Raw genomic sequence first — 7,237 nt, forward strand, 5'->3', positions numbered from 1 at the left:
TTACACTAATTTGGACATGAACACATGAGTTGTATCAAATGCTTGGCGGATTATAAACAGGATAAGAGTTGGCTGGCTGCCTTATGGATTTGGATCAAAGTTGCTTGCTATAACAGAAGAGATGAATGGATAAGTGTTGTCTGGCTGCCTTGTGGATTGAGGTAATAGTAAGCAATGTTCATGAAAAACTGATCTTTTGTGTCAAGTGATCTGTCAGCTCCAAATATTTTCTGTGAACTCTGTCATACATATAACATTTCCTTGGAAAGGGTGTCTAATCTAATGCTATGAGAAATTCTTTGATAGTTCATCCCCGAGAAAGTGCTAGTGATTCATGTAACAGCTGAAAAAAGTAAAATGCTTGAAGAAAGCCCACCTTGGAGATGATCAACCAAGCAGTATCCAACAATATATGAGACACCACTCACGCCCTCAATGGTAGATCTGCTACTTTGAGGGATTTTTACATCTGCAGGTTGCACCCTAAAACCATTTTTGGGGAATGATTACTTTGAGCATGCAAATTAATAGAGAAAAATTTTCATTGTTTAAAGATTTAGTCTGATTTTTTAAAAGCTGTTATTTGAGGAGATTGCAAGTTGTTTTCTCGAAGCTAAAAAATGAGGAAAGTTGAGCACAAAGGAAAGCTAGGCAAGGTGGTGTAATCACAAGGGCTTGCCAAGGTAAGAGTAAAGGCTACATTTGAAAGCTTAGTGAAGCCGAAAGAAAATTTTCACCTTCAAAAAGTTTGGAGTTTCAAATATAATAACCAGGCTAGAGGGAAGATTTTCATAGCAATGTTGCAAAGCTCAAAAAGTGGCTAGGATAAAAATGAATTTGGGATGGAGTCTGAAAAATGAATTCACCCAATTGAAATAAGTTCCTTATAGCCAATGTTTTATGTAAAGTCATGTTAAGGCCCCTTTTGAATTTTGCTCCATTTGGTCGTATTATGAATATTGGCGTTAGTTTAGCTATTTATTCCCCGAGTTAGAGCTGTCATAAATATGTCTATTTGGGTCCTATTACAATATGGCTTCAAAGTAATCCCTCATGGGCAGATATTGTGCTGGACTGTCCATCTGGCATTGGAATCTAAGTGAGACACTAAGCAAATTGGCTGCAAAGCACGGTCAAAGCTAAAATATCCAGGTGGTCTGCTGCACCCAAGCCCTTTGGAGGCAAGCTGATGGTGCTAACCATGATACTGACTGCAGCAACAATCTTCATAGCTTAGGTTTTCGAATTCTCAGCAAAGCAGTTTGTGGAAGGCCGTTTATAAAAAAATGGCTTTTATTGTCTTTCCTCTGGCAGTGAATTTCAGAGGCCACCAAGAACTTCTAAGAGTGAAGGTGGCTTAGCTGCGGAAGGCCTAGAATCTAAGACAAACACAGGTTGCTATTTGATCTCTTGATGAAATTGGATTCCCATCACCCATGGACTTTGCTCGTATGGCAATGGAATGTCAATACTTAGACCTTTGGCTTGAACTGAAGGAATCTGAAATTGCACGGGGTTTATTGTTTCCTGGAGCACTTTTCTTTCCTCAACTAAATGGTCTGAGCCTGAAATTGCACAAGGGGGCTCGGGAAGAGTTATGCATGAGGTTACATCTTTGCAACAAAAGAGGTAGACTGGATTGCAGGAGGTCCTGGCCTTAGTGAACGAGAATTGGCCCACTTCAGGACCGATCTCTGAAGGCCATGTGTGCAGATATCTGATGGAAGAGCTTGTAGCATTGCAAAGCAACGACAGACATTTTTTGTCCGTTTTTTTAATGTGTCTATTCTGAAAATTTTGATTGGGCTTCACCCAATCTCTGCACCGCAGGCACCGCAGAGAGAGTGAACCCCTGGCCTACCATTGCTAACAGCCCTCACACGAAGGTACTGTGCTCGCAGAAAGATCACCATTCTAAGCACTTTTCCGAGGTGGCACCCGCTTTGCAGTTCAACCAAGCTCCCCCCTCTTACCACAGGGGAAGCCTGTGTTCACTGTGAATTGCCTGTTTGAACCAGACGAGTTCATCATGTGGTCCGTCTGTTATTGGTGGGAAAAAAACAGCATCTCAAATTAGATGTTCGCGCTGGTTAGACCAGACCTTCATGTGCGTCTGTTTCTGGAGTTAATCGAATTCAGTTGAATCAACTGACCACAGTGCATCATCTCGTACGCTATGTTTCGTACTGTACATTCATTTTGTATGGTACCGTACGGTTCGGTTTGCATGCATTCGAAATTCGAATTGTACCAAAAGCTAAAGATTATTTAAAACGTCCCTTGGTACATGTTTTTGAAATTCTATCCATATTTTGGGTGGTTACGCTGCATCCATTCAAAATTCTCTTCTTTCACACTCCTCCCTCTTCTCTTCTCCCTCACCTTAGTTCTTAAAGAAGGGCAGCCCCCTCTCCCATCTCACCACACAAATCAGCCTCCATCTTCTTTAACCACCCTACTCTCTCTCCCCCGCTCCCTCTCCCTTTCCCTCACCTTCTCTTCCTATCGGTATCCCTATCCCTTTTCCTCTTCCTCTTCCTCACCTTCTCTTCTTCTCATCTCCCTATCCCTCTCCCTCTTCCTCTCTCACTTTCAAGTTTCACACATATTACATCCTATCCCTCTCCCTTTTCCTTTCCCTTTCACAAATCCCACTTCCTCTCTCTCTCTCTTCCTTTCTTTTCATTTTTCTCCACAATGCCTAGGCCCCTTCATGATCTATCTTTAAGTTGCACATTATGTGTGTGTGTGGGGGTTGATTTTATATGCAATTTTATATGTATTTTTTAAATGAATGTACGAAACAAAATACTTTATTCTTAAGATTTTGTATACATTCCATATTGTACATATTCACATATTGAGTGTATTCTACTAAATGTACAAAACCACCTTGCCAAAGCCCTTTGGGAAACAATGCAAACTTAATGAGGAACCCTTCAAAATCTGGAATCTCATTTGAGCTACTACTACGAAGTACATATGGTCAATCAAAAAATGCAAAGGCGACATACTCATGGATGATATCCTAATAGCCTTTAATGGTGTTAAGCATAAATCCCCAGTATACAAAGTAATTGCTAAGAAGCTAGCAAGATGCAGTAACTCCCCTTTAACAAAGGGATGAGCATTTCCTATTTGCTCCCATGGTTTAAGGCTTAAGTGTTAAAGATGTAATTTGACTTTCGATAGATGTAAGCTTCCTTTTTGGGCCCTTTTGGCACTAGGTTTACCTCAAAGGTATTGTTTTGATGATGTAGATACCTCGCTCCATGTAAATGTGCATAATAAAATATATGTCAATTTTGAATACCTCTAGATGCTTTCTAGAGGGGTTATACAATCAAGGATAAGACCATCTTATACATGCGATAAGGCCTATACGTTCATGCCATTATAGACATTGTGATGTTCTTTTGGAGGGTTAAAAACATGTGGGATTTGGTGGCCTTGAGAAGGCAAGACAAGGATAGTCTATTGGCATGACTCGAGATGGAAGAAGCTCCTTTTTCCTCACTAACTGTACCTAGCATTGATGGAGAGTCCTCCTAATGTTCACCTCTTATGAGTAAGTTCCCTTTTTATCCCATGGAAGGTGGGGTTGCACTACCTATTACCTTTATTGTGCTACTTGCATCCCTTCATATGCATCAATTGTGGGAAACAACCCACATCAAGGACAACACACTTTCACCCAGATGAAATGTTGTCAAGAAAAAACTCCCTATATCATTCAAAATCGCAACCATCCATTACCTATAAAACACCCATGAGTAAGATATGTGTTTCATAGTTTGTTATCTAAACTACCACTAATATTAGTAGGGCCTTGTACAAACTCTAGTAGGTAGCTAACCATCTACCTAATAGTTAGCCAAGCTAGCTTTTGTCCAACTAGCTACGCTTCCAATAATCAATATGTAGGCAACTCTACTAGCGATGCAACTAGCAAACAACTGTCTAGCTAATATATAGTAGCTAGCTAAACAATCAGTTAGGGTAGCTAGTGGCATTTGGTCAAACATCGTAAGAAAGGGATTGTGAAGTTTCTTCAAAATTGTATTGGTTGTTTGGTAATTTGTTTGTCATTTCTTACTACAATACCTATATAATATTTATATTCTCTTTTTGCGCATAATTTTCCCTTAGTTGTAGTGGAGGGCCAATCTTTGTGATGCTTGACTAGACCATATTGTCCCATACATGCAAGTATTGGGAGTTTGCTATATCCAAGAGTCTACAAAAGTGATAAGCATAAGAAAATCTAGGCACATTATATGGTTTGCACTAACAAAGCACTAGAAATTATTTGACACACTTTTTGCAATTCATTGTAATATCATTATATATGTTCTTAGAATATAGTACATAGCTGGTGTAAACATTTAAATTCATTGTCCATAAAGTTGAGAGTTTAAAAGAAAACTTTAAATCTCTCTGTCTTATTCAAACATAAAAGGTACAAAGACAATGTATATTATAAATTCAAATATACAAGAGGAAGCAAAAGATGGATGTTGAGTCATGGGATTCTAGCAAGGCTAGTTATTGGGGTGGTTTCGGCCTCCCTTGCCCCTTTATTTTCATTTGTCACCCTCTCCAAGAACTCCCTTGCATTCAACAAGGTTGGTTGCAAGGGTCGTTTCAACCTATCTTTCCCTTTTTTTCCCTTTATCACATCCATTTTCATCTCTTAAAAATCTATAATCTTTCTTATGTCTTGCCTCAAATTGTGTTTGTGGACGGTTTGATTTTTAGTGGGAAACCTTTTTCTTCGTGACTTTAGGTACATGTGCATCGTTGATGCCACCATATGGCATGGTTTGTGTGTAGATTTTGTGTATTGTTGGGCTCCTCTAAGAAAAGTTATGGAAATGGGAATCTTCTATAGTTCTTGGAGTAGTAGGTGCATCTTATGAGTGTGGATATGGAAACAATGAATCATTCCCACACCATCTTGGCTTACACATGGACTAAAGATGCCTTGCAAATGAATTTAGTGCAAGATGTCCATGGGGCTATTACAGGAAAATGAAATGACTTCACAAGGATCTCATGTGCCAAAATGAACCCCTCCATCTAACTTTCCTCACAAAAAGATTTTATCAATTGGCCTATATCATGTTTTTGAAAACATTATTTTAGTAAAGAGAAGTCAAGAAAGTCTAATTCCATATTTATTATTAGTCTTTACATTTTAGGGTTGCATACTTATCTTTTCTTCTTCGATTTTCTCAAATATTAGAGCTATGATCACATCTTGCTCCTTTGTTATGGCTTATGCTTTGGATTTGTCATCTTACCATTGTTTCCAATAGTTTGTATTAGATCCTCCATTCTACACCCCTCTACAGACACGTTCCATAGGTACAAGAATAGTAGATTATTATGTCATTCAAGGGAAACTTGCCTCTCATTGGATCACTATGCCATTCAAGGTAGACTTAGGTCTCATGGAGGTGTGTAGCTTGCAACTCATGTTGCACAATAGACTATGATTTTGTGGTATATTTCGCAAAAAATGTGCATTTCAAGCATGTGTTGGGCTTTAAAAGCATACTTTTGTTTTTTATAGGCACCATCTTTGAGACTAGTATATGTTTTGGGTTATTTTGCTACGTTATAATTTTCTTGTGTACCTTTCACTCAAGAAAATGAAGGATGCACATCCTTGTGTATTATTGGCTCTATTTAGAAATGAAGATATTATACCTCATGTTGACTCATCTATATTTGTCGAGAAGGCTTGGGATACACTTCCCAACTTTTATCACATGCATAATTAGGAAAAAGTGTCTTCCTTGCATAAACACTTGGATTCTAACTATATGAATGAGGGTAATCAATTGATGCATTCCTTGCACAAATCAAGGATCTCAAGGAGTAGCTTGCTATAGTTTATGAAACTATTCAAAATGGCACCTTAATGTTCTACATGATTTTGTTATGGGCTCAAAGCCCAAGTTTGATCCCATATAAAACTCTACAAAAAACTAATGAACTTGGTGACAAAATAAGAAACCCTTATGTTGCTATTGTAAACATGAAGAAAAAGAAGAAGAAGAAGAAGAAGAAGAAGAAGACACTCTTATGTTGCTATTGTAAACATTATTAAGGTCCACCAAAACAACTTACAATCAAGGACAAGAAGAAGGGGGAAAAGAACAAAGTCTAGCGATAGTTCATGGATCAAATCCTACTTTTAAGAGAATTATTGTGCACATTATATACAAGAAGACAATGTGCTTATTCACAATGTAATCATGATTTGCATGTGCATAAAAATCACGTATGGTAGTTTCAAATGCTCTATTCAATGTGCCAATAACACTTTGGATCTTCAAGGTGTTGATAAGGTGCAACTTATAGCAAGTAGTAAGTGTACTCTTTTATTAGTGACTTGGACATCAAACATCAAAAAGATATTGTTGTCAAACTCTACAATTACAAAATCTCATATTCATGCTTATCAATGGCAAATATATCATTCATTATTGTAGCGAAGTTGACATTATCATTATATCAAGGATGTTAGAAAAATTATAAGATAGATATGTAATTATATTTGATAGCCAAATAGTAGCATCAAAAGATCAAATGGAGTATTGTAAATGTCTAAATTCATTTTTGAATAATTATCTTAAGTCGTCACAAAAGTAAGAATTTAAAGTTTGAGAATGGGGATCACTTCCATATGAGGTGTAAAATCCCATGAGCATGTTGTGAAGACCTAAAACCAAGAGCCATAATTCATAACAATGAAAACAGGGCAAAAAATGCTAAAAAAAAGGGTGGAAACCTACATATCTCCAAACTTTTATCTAAATTTAAAACTCCATAGTGAAAGGTCAAGATCTTACATATGCAAAGTATGGAGCTCTCATTCTCTATCTTCTTTTCTTCTCTTCCCTCCATTGCTTGAACTTGAGCAAGATTAAGGGTATTTGTTTATAAGAGTGCATTCTTCAAGTGAGAGTATTAGAGAGCTTCTCCTTTTGCTATCTTGCATATTCTTCTTCTTCTTCTCTCTTGCTTGTTGAGAGAGGGACATGTGGATTGGACGAGCATGGATTCAGATGAGACTATGGAGATTTTGCCACAATACTTTTTACTATTTTTTTATTATAAAAGTATTCTTCTTTGTTTTCTTGAATTTTTAGCATGGAGTCTAGGCTTAGATTTAGGGATAGTTTAATTTACTTTCATACTTTAGATGGTGATAAGATTGCACGCAATA

The sequence above is a fragment of the Lygodium microphyllum genome, chromosome 9 (genome assembly GCF_053477565.2).
Source record: "Lygodium microphyllum isolate KBCC chromosome 9, Lygodium_microphyllum_v1.1.10, whole genome shotgun sequence".
NCBI classification, from domain to species: domain Eukaryota; kingdom Viridiplantae; phylum Streptophyta; class Polypodiopsida; order Schizaeales; family Lygodiaceae; genus Lygodium; species Lygodium microphyllum.